Source organism: Salvia miltiorrhiza, chromosome 7 (assembly GCF_028751815.1).
Source record: "Salvia miltiorrhiza cultivar Shanhuang (shh) chromosome 7, IMPLAD_Smil_shh, whole genome shotgun sequence".
NCBI lineage: Eukaryota > Viridiplantae > Streptophyta > Magnoliopsida > Lamiales > Lamiaceae > Salvia > Salvia miltiorrhiza.
In genome coordinates this window covers 27,645,486-27,660,570 of record NC_080393.1, presented here as the reverse complement: position 1 = coordinate 27,660,570, position 15,085 = coordinate 27,645,486, and the positions used below count along the sequence as shown (strand labels likewise).

General features: G+C 34.9%; 1 pseudogene; it reads right to left on the bottom strand.

Moving 5' to 3' along the window:
- Positions 1 to 4,737: 4,737 nt before the first annotated feature.
- LOC130995832 (uncharacterized) lies at positions 4,738 to 12,862 on the bottom strand (annotated as a pseudogene).
- Between the last annotated feature and the right edge of the window lie 2,223 nt (positions 12,863 to 15,085).

Genomic DNA, 15,085 nt, shown 5'->3' with positions numbered 1-15,085 from the left:
AGTATAGAGGAGTACTTTCGTCATTACTCGGTCGTTATTCTGTGACGAAATTAATTCTGTCGGTGTCCGACAACTTTTCTTATAGTGAATACTATTTTTTTTGCATACAACCATTCAATGCGTCGTAAATTCTCGTAGAAATTCTTCGAGGAAATTCCTCTCCCCCACCCGCCGACGCCGGCGCTTGCAGCCGCCACATTGCCATCGTGTCTCCCTCCTCTCTCTCTCTCTCCCTCGCCTCTATGTCATATCTCTCTCTCTTTCTTTTATTTCAGCGCCGAGCCCGAGCCTCCTTCTGTTAATCGCCCTTCTTCCCACTCTTCTCTTCCCCGGCGGACATCAGCGGTGAGCCGTTGCTGACCGTGCCTCTTTCATCTCACTCCACGATCACCGACATAGCACACTCAAGTCAGCCACCGCCGCCCGTGTACCAAGCGACAACGCCATATCTCTCTCTTCCTCCGAATCTCCTCCCCTGCTCTGGACGGGACAACGGCAGAGCCGCCGCCGCCGTGCCCAAGATCCCCAATTCACCACCATACCCCTCTTTCTCTATTTCTACTTGAAGTCCGACGACTGCACAGCCAGAAGTCGTCACCGCTTGGACCCCCTCTCCTCTACTCAAATCAGCGCCCACAGACTCACAGTGTAGAAGGCGCGCCAGCTGCAGGCGCCGGCAGTGGTGGCGGTGGGAGAAGGGGAAATTAGGGTTTGGGGGTGGGGAAAGTTGGGGAAGATGATGGGTAGGGCGGTTTATTTTATATTTTATTTTTTACATGTCATAAATGTGTCTAAGTGTCAATTTTGGCTGCCATCGTGTCATTTTCGACGTCGGCGTAAGAAAAATCTGATCACCGGACAAATTTGAGACAAAAAAAGGTTATGAATTTAGAAGTCACCTTTCAAAATAGGTGCAAAAATCAAATACCGAAATATGTTATGGATTTACAGGCAATTAGCCTTCCCCAAAAAAAGTTTGTTTCTTTTGGGCTAGTGATAACGTGATTAATATTAGAGATTAAAAATCTCAAGTTCAAATTAATTATCACTCATTTTTTAAAAATATTTATTTCTCTTATTATTAAATTGCTTTAATTATTGAAAAAAGAAAATAAAAAACCTAATTAATCCTTAAAAACGAAGTGACGCTTACAAGGATCGAGCCTCATTAAAATCTTTTCAAAAAAATTTAGTGAAAATTTTTTTATAAGAGGAAAAAAGGTACTCATTTATATATTACAACGAGAAATAAGAAACAACACACAAAAGACGAAGCAAAATCGTCAAAGAAAGACGAACTTGGACAATTTTTTTTCTCTTATATATGTATATATACATAAGGTTTGGTCTTATATAACTTCGAATACATCATTATACAATATTTTAAAATATTTATTTCTCCTAAAAAAGAGTGTAAAAAAATTGTATATGTGATATTTGCCCTTTCCTCTATAAAGTTCGATTATTCGGAGCTCGGATGGTCATTATTTAAGAGTTGCAGACAAATTATAGAGAGCCTAGCTAATAATTTTTTCAATTTCAAACATGTTCCTTTTTGAGAAAAAATCATTAGCTTAATTATTTCTTTCTGTGGCTAGCCGTCTCATCATTTCTTTGCTCTTAATTTATTTTCTTTTGATTTCAAAAAGAAAAGGAAAAAAGAACTTGTGTATATTCTACTAAAAGAGTGAAACTGACATAAATGTTTTTCTTTTTTATTACTGAACTGTCACAATGAATTCATATAAAAGGAAGGTAGTAGTCATCAAATTCGTATGTTTGATTTATTTTCAGTTTATTAAAATGCCATTTCTTATGAACTATAATCATCTTGTATATTTAGTAGGTATAACGTACATTAGTCAACAATCAATTTTATCTATATTTTTAGACCAAATTTTATATATTTATATTCTTTATAATTAAATTGATATTTTCATTGGAATTTTAGAAAGACTTTTAATTAGCACTTATTTTTGAAACAATGCATTTTCTGAAGTTGTTAAATCCGTGCATCTCACATGCAGCAGAACATTTACATATGTTCATCTTTTTAGTCATTTAGAAAATAAATGGACGCATCACACGCATGAAACACCAATTTCATATAAAACTCCACTAATCATAGTAAAGTTAGGTTGTAATCGGGATAACGTTAGAAATTTTCCTATCCAAAATGTTGTTGGCAGAGCATTATGCAACATCATATGAACAAACCAAACAAACTAAAGTGCTTGGAAAGCGTATGGGCTCGTTTGGTTTTCAGTAAATGATTATATAGGATAATTTGTAACCAGAATATTTAGCGTGGATAATGACAGATTATTAATGCTGAGTTGGTGTTTGCTATCATGGCTAAATACAAAATATCCTGGTTTAAGTTAATCCTAGGGGGGAAGTGGTATTATTAATCCTAAGAAATCTGGATTAATAATACTGGGTCATGGGATTAAACCGGATCATCCACATTATTACTAAATAATACCAAACACTAGACTGATCTGTACTAAATTAGCTAATACAGTGTATTAGCCAATATCAAACACGCCCTATATATCACAAAAACGAAATCAACATCATACTCTTATTAAAATAAATTTTATTAAAGAAAAAAAAAACCTAAAAAACCCTTAAAATTGCACAAGAAAGCAGATTAAGGGCCGGAACTCATTAAAATCCCACTTAAAGAAAATTCAGCAAGAAAAATTTTAAAAAGGAAAAAGAGTGTGCGCCTAAAAACAAACCGAAGAAAAGACATAAAAAAAATAAAATTCAAAAAACTGAATGAAGAAAATAAGTAGCAATTATAGAGCTTCGAACTAGCCATCACCTTATAAATTTATAAGTGCCGCTATGCATGCCAAACATCATACTCTGAAAACATGTATATATATAAATACATTCATGCCACTTTTTTTTTTTGAGGAAATACATTCATGTCACTTTTATGAATGCGTATTATATATAAAATATATTCATGTCACTTTTACGGGTGCGTGATAACTATTTTACATACGCACACACAACCACACCAAACATGAGTTGCATTATGTCATAAACAAAAGGCAATTGTTCAATATAAATGGACCACTCCAAAACTCTTGCATCTGCGACTTTAATCAAGTTTTTGTTAATTACAATTTGGAGTATTAATTATAAACAAAGGCTTAATTTATAACCTTAAATTTCAATAAATTTCAATGCATAGTCTTAACTTTGAAAAAATTGTTTAATTATAACTACAACCACATCAAAATTGTGACAGTAGCTCTTTTTTTTAATTAAAATTACACATGAAACGGTGACTGATTGCCACGAAATCATATCCTAATAATGTATTCTACACTAAAGGAGATTTTCAACAATATATAGGTAGGCCATCGTTATCAGACCACCAGTGAAGTCGAAATCGCATATGCAAGTTGGCATCATTACACTAACTTTCAAACGCGATTCCTACTACACCGATGGTCCTATGAAGATGTGCTACCTACCTTTGGAAATCTCCTATCGTGTAAAATACACTAGGCTCTAGTTTCGTGACAATTTATCATCATTTTAGCTATAATTACGATAGAGAATAGACAATTAACATAATTTTTGTTCAATTGTGGTTATAATTAAATAATTTCTCAAAGATCAGGCCATACAAAAAATAAATTGAATTTGGGGCTATATAAATTAAAATTTGTTGAAAGTTCAGGCTATAAACTATAATTAACTCTAAATAATACTCTATCCGTTCTAAAAATAATATTCTTTTTATTTATTTATTTCCAACAGTATGACAATCTCATCTAAAATATGCCACGTATATTAGCAAAGTGAAAACCCGCCGAAACACATCAACTTTCAATCGCTGAATTTTTTTGTAGGTCACAAATAATGAAAAGTTGCAACGATAGGTATTGTCTTATAATTAATTTTTTGTTAGTGTTTTTTAAAGTCAATTAGAATTTATTAAACTTTAATTACAATTTATTAATATTTAATTAGAATTTATTAATTTCAATTAGAATTCATTAACCTTTAATCAAAATTTATTAATCCCTATTAGAATACAATAATCATAATTAAAATTGAATTAAAGTGGGTGCACCATGCATTCAAATACATGAGTTTGCTAAAATTGTCCTTACTTAAAATAATATATATATATATATATATATATATATATATATATATATTATAAAAATTATTTATTTTGAACTTAAAATGATAAAATTGTCCTTACTTAAAATTCAAATTTTGTTGAATCGTGAAACATGCTCGACCAATGCAAGTCGAACCTTAATTAGTGGTAAATGTACTAATGTTCGACCATTGTTGTCGAGTATATTGATCATTAGTATATTTGTGGTAAATACATTAATATTCAACATGATCAACCTCTGTGAATCGAACATTAGTGGTAAATACATCAATACTCGACATGCTCAACCATTGTGAGTCGAGCAATCGAGCATTATCTTAGAAATTGCACTAATGGTAGATATTTGTCGATTGCGAGTCGAGCATCGGTGCAAAATACATTAATGCTCGATAGAAAGAGTAAAAAAGTCCTAAATGAATATAATTTATATACTTTTTAAGTTTTAACAAAATGGGTATATACCCGCCCCTATCTCAAATATGCGTTATTGTATATAAAAATGGATTATACTTGTGTATAAGACATGTGCATGTTTTGGTTACAATCGTATTTCATACAACAATCAATAGTTTGTGTTATAAGACTTTACATACCGGTACGTAAGAAAAAGTTTATATTTACTTGCAAATTAATATTTATGATATATAAAGAAATAATGAATATTATATTATTTGGTAGCAACATGTTGGACGATGTCCCTAACAGAAACAAAAGTACCCGTGACGGCAACAAAAATTCCAAAGATAAGAATGATGAAAAGAAACATAAGCTCGAAGCCTAACTGTCGAGATGCTTTGTTGATCTTCAGATAGCAAAGGCATGCCTTGATCTTCAGATAGCAAAGCTCGAAGCCTAATGTATGGAGAAAATTTGATGTCACAAGTGACTCTGAATCTGCCCTTACAAAACATAAGCTCAAAAATCGCAATCTACACCACCCTTATCAATCCCATTACCAAATACGCTATCATTATATCTCCAATCGCTACGGCTCTTGAAGAAAAGCTTATAGTAAACAATAATAACAATAGCACGACGAGATTAAGCTTCTTAATCAGAACGATTTTAGTGGTGAGCAGTGTTGTGATTGCACTAATTGTGCCCTTTTTCGGATATGTGATGGCGTTTATTGGGGCATTTCTGAGCGTTAGTGCGTCAATATTGTTTCCTTGCGCAAGGAAACAATATTGACGCACTAACGCTCAGAAATGCCCCAATAAACGCCATCACATATCCGAAAAAGGGCACAATTAGTGCAATCACAACACTGCTCACCACTAAAATCGTTCTGATTAAGAAGCTTAATCTCCTATTATTATTTACTATAAGCTTTTCTTCAAGAGCCGTAGCGATTGGATATATAATGATAGCGTATTTGGCAATGAGATTGATAAGGGTGGTGTAGATTGCGATTTTTGAGCTTATGTTTTGTAAGGGCAGATTCAGAGTCACTTGTGACATCAAATTTTCTCCATACATTAGGTATCCCAACACCGCCATCGATCCATAGCTTATACTACTCAAAACAAAGCACACCAACAATACCTGAAAAACAAAATTCGTAAAACAAATTTTGTAAGTTCAAATATATGTTAGTACTTAGTAGTAGGCACAAAAAGAAGAGATGGATGAGTACCTTAGGAAATTGGGATTTATCTTTCATTGAAGTGCAGATAGTGGGGAAAACTGCATGACCACAATAACAGAATGTGAAGAAGCTGACAGCAGTTGGCATTCCACTATACCTCCAAAGAATCCCCTTTTCATCAAACCCCACTTTCTCAAACGCTCCAATCCAAAACACTGTGGCAAGCAGAATGAGAGACGCCAGAATCCCAGCTGCGGAGACATATGCAAGCAGAGACAGATCTCTGAGCCACGTGGTAGGCAGCATCACAAGCGCCGTGAGGATGATGAACAACGGCTTCCCCCCGATCGTCTTCCCCCACACCCCCACCTCTGTGTGAGGGAACAGCTTCTGCAAGTTGTCTCCTTCCAAGATCAGGAACTCCACTGCCAGCAGGAATAGCTCCACATACATGAACACCGATATTACAGCTCTCCCTTTCTTCCCGAATGCATGCTCCCCTATGTCCGGGTAGCTTTTGATCAAAGGGTTTGAATCCATGCATTTTTTCAGAAGTAAAGCTGTGTAGAAACAGATGATAGCTATCCCAACAAGTGTTGTCAGAGAAAGCCACCCTCCCTGTGATACTGCATATGGTATCGATAATAGTCCAATCCCTACAACAACAAAATACTACTATCAAATTTCAAACCCTACAAATCATTTTAATTCAAATATATATATATATATATATATATATATATATACATACCTGTTAGAGCATTGAGGCCATTGAAGCAAGTTGTGATGAAAGTAGCACCATTGTTTTGTGGGTGGGAATGGTTTTGGGATTCCAACTTTTCTATATTGCCCAACTCCATGCTTAATTGTGTATTCGGACCTGCAATTTTAGAAAGAGGTGTAATGTATTTATATTCTTGAAATTTGATTAGGTCACTTTAAAGTAATATATGCACGTGTTTCATGAGTTTGTCGTTGCAATAATTCACTAGTAAGCATCATAGATGCAATATTCTTTTTCTACTTCCAAAAAGATATAATTATATGTTTCACTTTTGGAATAAAATTGAGAGATTGAACTTATATAGTGTGCGTGTGGGTGTGGATCCCAAAGTAAATTAGGATCGTGGGGATGACTAGAGTACTCTAGACTACCAACATAGTTTGAAAATACAATAAATTTATGCAATTACATTTGTGGCCACCACACAAACTAGTTCAATTGAAAAAAGAATTAATTTATTTAATTTACTTTTTTAATAAAAATAAAATTTAATTATTTTATTGTATTCTTTATATTGTCCTTATTTTTTTATTTTTTTTTTGCAATTTTATTTTTTTAATAAAAAATTACAAAAAAATAATTATAATGTGGACAATACAATAAAATAATTAGATCTTTTTTATTTTAAAAAATAAATTAAAAATTTCTCAATTAAATTAATTTGTGGGTGAAAATAAGAGATCATGAAAGAAAATAATGAGAAAGCGTACACACGTAGATCTCTGGACATGTGATATTATTATTATTATTATTATTATTATTATTATTATTATTATTATTATTATTATTATTATTATTATTAAAGTTTTGTACATTGTAATATAATTTTGCTATGCTAAAAAATAACAACACTAAAAAAAATATGAGAAAGATGTGAATAATTAAGACTTTGTATATTGCTAGGTAAATCACAAATAGTTTATATGTAATGTGTCGATTACAATGAGAATATACATGTATTTATAGACCAAAATCATTAAGAATCTTAGTAGAAATAGGACTTTGCTTCTATTTCAATAGACTAGAACTGAGTCGATTTTCTTCTGTAAGCCGATCTCATATTTTACCTACGGATTTTTAATTTGTATTTAGCACATAAAACCAAGAATTGACAGATATCTGCCTCAACTGGGGAATGTGAAGGACACGAGATTCTCAAGGTACAGAAGCAGAGGCATAAACATACATTCAATAAAAAACAGAAAGATGCTCAATAATGCAGCAGCCTCAAATAGTAGACTGTCTAATATGGATACCTGAATATGATGGCGATTTGACCAGAAACTGTCTAATATAGAACCACAATAATATAGATGTACACAAGAAAAGAAATAGGTTGCCTCTTTAAGTATTGTTAGGGGAAAGGTCCCTTTTAGTGTGGTGGTCCAATTGTTAGATCATTCATACTAGAAGATAAATTTAGTCTCTAATATATTTTTTTTAAATTTTAGTTTTAGTAAATTATAAATGCGCATGCTCACGTAAATGTTAATAATGTAAAAATTTAGAGTAAATGTTACATTTGGTGATTATAGTATATATGCGATTTCTTTGTCTAGTGATGACACATTCTTTGCAAATCTACATTTAGCACACTTGCTGGCTGTTGTGGTTTCATTACACTGTTACATTCTTTGTCTAGTATTGACATTTAAAAAAAAGAAAAAGAAGATGCAATCTTATCTTTGTAGCGCTGCTATAATTAGTAAACTACATATCTGAACTTTCTGATATCCTTCATTTTAAAAATCTTGATATAAAAATGTTGAAGCCCAACACAGCGGAAAAGACGTTCATTTGTTGTAGAAATTGTCGGGCAAAGTTTGGGCATATATATGTAATATTTTATGATTTATGATGTGGTGTCTGCATCTCGTGAGTATTTTAGTTTATGTTATGGTTTGCAATTCTTTTTAATAAGTCACTAACTGCTCCATCAAGCAAAATATCTTTAATTCAATGCGGACTTAGCTAAGATATAGATATAGATATCTTTAATTTGAATATATATATAAGTAGAAGTTTTGGTTTGATTTAGGATTAGCAAAATATCTTTAATCCAATTGCCTGTTCAAGCACCAATTATAAGGATGACAGATATAAGCAACATGAGTATATCTCTGTATTATTCCCCACAAGATAAGAAATGTAAATGGTGCAAATACCTTGTCCACCTCCTGAATCAGCAGTCAACTCGGCCGTGACAGAAAAGGGTACACTATAAGTGATCTACAACAAAAGTTAAACACATCAATGGGAAACTGGGGCTGCCATCATGTCTTTTGAAATGGAGATGAGTAATTTAGAACCCATTCTCTCTAGCAAAAAAATGATTAAAAGTTGTCTCTGAACACTTACAGCAAGAGGAATACCAAGAATTGCAAAAACAACCAAAGATGCAATCTTAGTAGTTTCATTGGCACCTATGACATGCTGAACTCCATCAGAATATTGTCTCAGAGATACCAAGCTAATAAGTGCAGTGCCAGCCATGCACACAAACACAATAAAATTGCTAATAGCCCAGACTACTCTAGCTCCAAGCCACTAACACATTGGATCGATAAAGAAGGAGCAGATGCCCAGAACAACCTGCGGCGTGCAAAGAAAAGGGAAAGCGATTAAATACAGAGCCTCATAATAGTAACACAAGTATGTATCAACCGACTAGATATGAAGTACTATTCTTGCTGCTAGGATCTCTACAAAGTCCTAAAAATGGTCTACTGGTGCTTGATTTGAGTTCTTACAGAATTCAATAGCAAACCAAATGCACCTTCTCTGACACCTTGATTATAAGCTTCAACGTCATCAAGCTCTCCTCTTGGGTCACCATGGAAAACTTCTCTCCCCATCCAATCAGTGTCAAAGAGAAAAAAGGGAAACCAAGACAACTATTGGAATACATGGCGAAAATTAGAATAAGTTACAAGTGACTTTAAACAAGGCGATTCTAGAAGACTGAAAAGAGCACGTACCCAAGTCAAAGCCATGACGACCAGCACTGAGTGCATCGCTGGAGGCAAATGACGTAAGCTGGTTAGCAGATTCACCAAAACTGCCCCAGGGCTGTCACTGAAAGTATCCTCATTGTTATTCTGATCTTTTTGTTCTCCACCATCACCGGTCGTGTAATGCTTCTCAGACTTATTTTCTAACGTATGGTGATTGGATTCTGAATCAACTCTTGATTTTGAAAGGTCGGATCCATTTATCTGATGATCATCCAAGAGAGGAGCAGAATCTGATAAATGGTGTTGTATATGTGTCAATGGTACTTCTTTTGCAAAGTAGAGTGTCACAAGCGTACAAAGAGTAAGGAAGACCTGCAGAAACTTCGACTTTAGATGTGCATACAGCCGAAGAAAGAATAGCTGAATTTACAGCTCATAGGCATGTTTGAATTCCTTAGTACTACTTCATATAAATTGGGCACAGTTACAAAGTTCATCTAAAGAATAATTCTAACCAGTAATCAGACTGAGTTGTATCTAGACATATGGTCTTGTATTTAACAAGCTAATAATAAGAAAAACATTGCGAAAATTTGCTCATATATGGCCCTACAACCATAAACCCTAGTCATGCTGGAATTCCAAATGTGATGTAAATCCGAGAATTCTAATTTCAATTACAGAAACTGATAGAAGGATATACAAAATGTGAACTGCGCATAAATTCTCTTGTATTTCTTATATATGGCCCTACAACCATAAACCCTAGTCATGCTGGAATTCCAAATGTGATGTAAATCCGAGAATTCTAATTTCAATTACAGAAACTGATAGAAGGATATCCAAAATGTGAACTGCGCATAAATTCTCTTATATTTCTAAAACCCAGGTTGATCAAATAGCCCAATGATTTCAGGGTCATCACAACTCAAGTCAATTCACAACATCATAAGGAAAGCCTGCACTCCTAATCCCTCAACTACTCACCACTGCAACCAAAAATGCTGCTTTGAGATTTGCACATGGTTCACAACAAGCTCTGCTTGTCAAGAAAGGAAACCATCTGCTCACAAATACAAGATTGAATCCAATCAGTAAAAGACTAGCTCACAAATTAAGGACTGTGTGATGGAAGCATAATGCTGCAACATGGCACTTGCCAATCAGATACCATGTCACATTTGCTGACTCTACCATCTTATGATTGTAAGGGTAATCCTGGCTAGAAAATAGCATCCAAAAGCATAAGAAACACTTTTATGAAACATCACCTGTGCCAGTTTCCGCTAGAACCAGCAGAGAATCCTAGAATGTTTCCAACAGCCATCCAGGAGCAAAATATGGCATTCGCCGAATTTCTCTGATCTGGACCTACAAAAGGATGAAGACATTTCATGGTTACACAAGCAGAGAGAGCATGTAATTGGACGATATGTTTACAGGAAAATATTTATGAATGACTCAATGATTTGATAAAAATCAAAAGGATACTCTTTTCCCTTTCTTTCTTCAGAACATATCTACATAGTGGATGTTGTGGTGGTGAGAATTCAATAAGAAAAACAAAAGCAGTTATAGAATTTAGCATATTGGCCTGTTGTTGCGAATTTCTAGCTTCCTGTGCTTGACTATTCAATGGGATTATTGATGTTCTTTATACTTGGAAATTGAAGTTGATCACTTGATGCAAATATGGAGCACACTAATGAGGAAGACCAGAAAATAAGAAGCTATATCCACTAAAGTGGCAGTGAGCAGAATAATGATTTGATGGAAACAAAGAAGATAAAAAAGTAGAATGCAGTTCAGTTGCAGTTATTAATTCTTCAAATGCTGATATTCAAAGTTCAGAAAATGATCAATGAATTTGAAGTTACAGTGATACATATATGAGATAATTACCATTTAGTGCATGGCACTGAAAGATGTAACCTGTAACTACTCTCAAATACTATATTGTATTAACTGAGACGACATAACTTATTCTAGTTCCAATTTATCCAAATTAATTTTGTGGTAAAAAAATAAGCCTCCCTTTTCTATTAATGGCATGCAAGCACAGGGAGACCATCACCTGATAAATCAGCCAGGAGAGCTCAAGCAGGACCCTGCATACAATAAAAACAATTATTTTTGGGTTTATTCACCAAAAGAGTAGTAGGAAATCCGTCATATCCATATGCAATACATTCAGACAATCACCTGCACAGTGTTGTTCGCAAGGTCTAGCATCCAAAATCCAATTACAAAGATGAAAGCTGCCCTGGTGCGAGTACCTTTAAACGTGCTGCATTTTTTCATGAGTAGTTTATCCTCATTTTCTTTGGAGTTATGATAAAGAGAAAATAGAAGGCTAGGTTTGAGAACTCAAAAACCTGCAATGCTCTTTTGTATCCCCTAACATGTAACCAATGTCTGCGGAATACCCAATTATTACAACCTACAGTAGACAAGGTAGTTAGTAGTATGATAAATAGCCTAAACTAAACAATGGGATTCATGAGATACGTACGGCAACAGAGATCATCAGTGATCCAACTAAAATAAATGGCCTCCGTCTACCATACTTGGAAGAGCATTTATCGCTCCATATGCCAACACATGGTTGAACCTGTCCAGGAAAACTGTAGCTCAATTTTCTAACAGAAGACTAAATATAACAAGCTATTAGCACATCTCCTATGTCACTACACTACACCAAATTATTTTTCAATTATTGATGAGACCAAGCTACAATACTCAACTAGTCAGATGTTTGCAGACAAGTTGAAAAACAGTGCATTTGCTAGTTCAACTCAATAAGATCAATGGACAACTTGCAAAAACGCTTCTTGTCTGCATCAAGACATTTAGAAATAAAGGTGGAAATTAAATGGAAATAGATGTAGTTAACACATACCATGAGGCCTGTTATTGGACCACAAAGCCATATAAAAGAAGAAAATTCATGCCCTATACCAAGCGTCTGCAAGAAAACAGAGTGGAAATCAAGGAAATTAGAAAATACATATATAAACCACCTTCGAATCTATAATTTGGTACACAGAGGAGAAATGTCAAGTAAGCACAAGTTATTTCAGAAGACCTGCTTCAATCTTAATCATATAAGGAACAGATGATTAAAAGATCCACCACAGATGTTCATTGAAAAATGATCACTATGAGTTGGACACAGTAGAAACGAAATATGTGAATACAGAAAAGAAACAGAGGGAAATATGTGAAATTAAATGTTCAATCCACGTTATTGACCGCTAACAAATCAATAATTTAAGAATGTAAACAGAGAAAGCAATGAAACAAAATTAGGACACAATAATAATGAATACTCAATTAAAGACCATGATTTATGATTCAGAACTAATAGTCTCAGAGTTCACAAAATGTAAAGAGGAGATGAAGCAACAAGTAACAACTACCCAGCCTCAAGAACCTAATCTCTTGCTGAGAGCATCTCCAATGGGAGGTGCTTAATTTGGGTCTTAAATGGTGGTCCTCACCTTAAGCACCTCCCCTTCCAATGCAAAGTTCTTACCTTGGTGTTAAAATGTCATTTCCATCAAAATTTCAATTTCAACACTTTTTTGCTAAAATATTTAATTTTCATTGAAAATAAATTAAACATTATATTAAAACTAAAAATTACATAATTTAAATTACTTAAAAAATAACATAATTTAAAAATACTAAACTACATGATTCTCCGATGCTTGAGAAAATGGAGCAAACCCCATCATTGGTTGAGTAGTAGGCACACACGAACCTCTGCCGCATTGCTCTAGGTAATCGTCGAACTCACGATCCATTGCCAAAAAATTGAAGAAAAATATATAACTTGAGAAGAATGAGAGAATATGAAAATTGGTGGAGACAAATGGGGGTATTTATAGAGGTAGAAAGGAAAATTAAAAAAATATATATATAACCCCCACTAGCCGTTTTTTTCAAACTGTAACAACAATTAAAAAAAATGAAAAATGTGAGAAACGGTCGAAAAATTCAGGCTGCCACCTACCTCATCAATCGGCTGCCCACCCCATCACTCAAAGATATATCACCATTTCAAGCCTTGTTTCACACTATACCTAACTGTAAGTGGCTTAAGGTCTTTGGGTATGCGTGTTTTCCCTATCTTAAACCCTACAACCAACATAAGCTGTAGTACCGCTCTTCCAAGTGTATATTTCTTGGGTATAGTGAGTGTCACAAAGGGTATAAATGTCTTACTTCTTCCAAACGTATCTAAATAGCAGACACGGTCCACTTTAATGAGTCTGAATTTCCATATGCTTCTATCTTCTCTTCATCTCCTCTCTCTACTCCCACTCCCTATGCTCAAAACCCTCTACCCATACTGCCTTTACCAGATGAAATTCCTCACTCATCTTCCTCATCTCCCTCGTCATCATCATCTTCCTCAATTACTCCTCATCACTCACCTGCTCCCACTCTATCCTCTCCTGTGCAGTCACCATCCCCAACTCCATCTCCAATACTAACACCTTCATCACCACCTCCACCACCACCACCACCCTCTAACTCTCACACCATGATTACCAGATCCAAACAAGGGATATTCAAGCGTAAGAGTTATCATGTGCAATAGTCTTCTTCTGCAGGTTCTACTGATATATCGGGATGCTTTGCCATTCAAAACAATGAGGTGTATATTGTGCAGCATGTTCCATCTGCTGCCTCGGTCTCTGGCAACAAACTTCCTTCTCTTCCCACTTCTATTGATGATGCTCTGGCCCGCCCAGAATGGTGTGATTCCATGACCAAAGAGCTTGAGGCATTAAATAATAAAGGTACATGGATTCTTGTGCCTCCTTCGCCGTTATACAAAATTATCAACAATAAATGGGCCTTCCGAGTTAAAACTCTATCAAATGGTGATTTGGACAAGCTCAAAGCTCGTTTAGTAGCCCGTGGATTTGAACAATTAGCAGGTGTGGATTTTCTTGAAGTTTTCAGTCCAGCGATAAAGTCTTCCACCATTCGTCTTGTCTTTGCCTTAGCTTCTTCTCGTGGATGGTCAATCCACCAAATCGATGTTAACAACGTATTTTTGAATGGAGATCTAGAGGATAACATATATATGTCGCAACCTCTTGGTTTTGCAGATTCAGCTCACCCCGAGTATGTTTTCAAATTGTAGAAGTCTCTCTATGGGCTAAGGCACGGCCCAAGGGCGTGGTATGACAAGTTGCGCAGCTGCTTATACTCTCTTGGATTTCACCGCTCTGTGTCTGACTTCTCCTTGTTTTACAAAAATAATAATGGTGCTCGCATTCTTATTTTGATATATGTTGATGACATACTAATCACAGGTGATAGCAACACTAAAGTTTTGGAAATCATTGCTCTTCTTCATCAACAATTTGCTCTTACCTCACTCGGTGAAGTTCATTACTTTCTGGGCATCGAAGTAACAAAGGCCCAATCTACCTATTCTCTATATCAAATAAAGTACTTGAATGAGCTATTGAAGAAAACAAAAATGGAGCTTTGTCATCCATGCTCAACACCAATGACTCCAGCCACCAAGCTCTCCAAAAATGATGGTTTGCCTTTCTCTGATCCATCTCTCTACCGAAGTACTATCG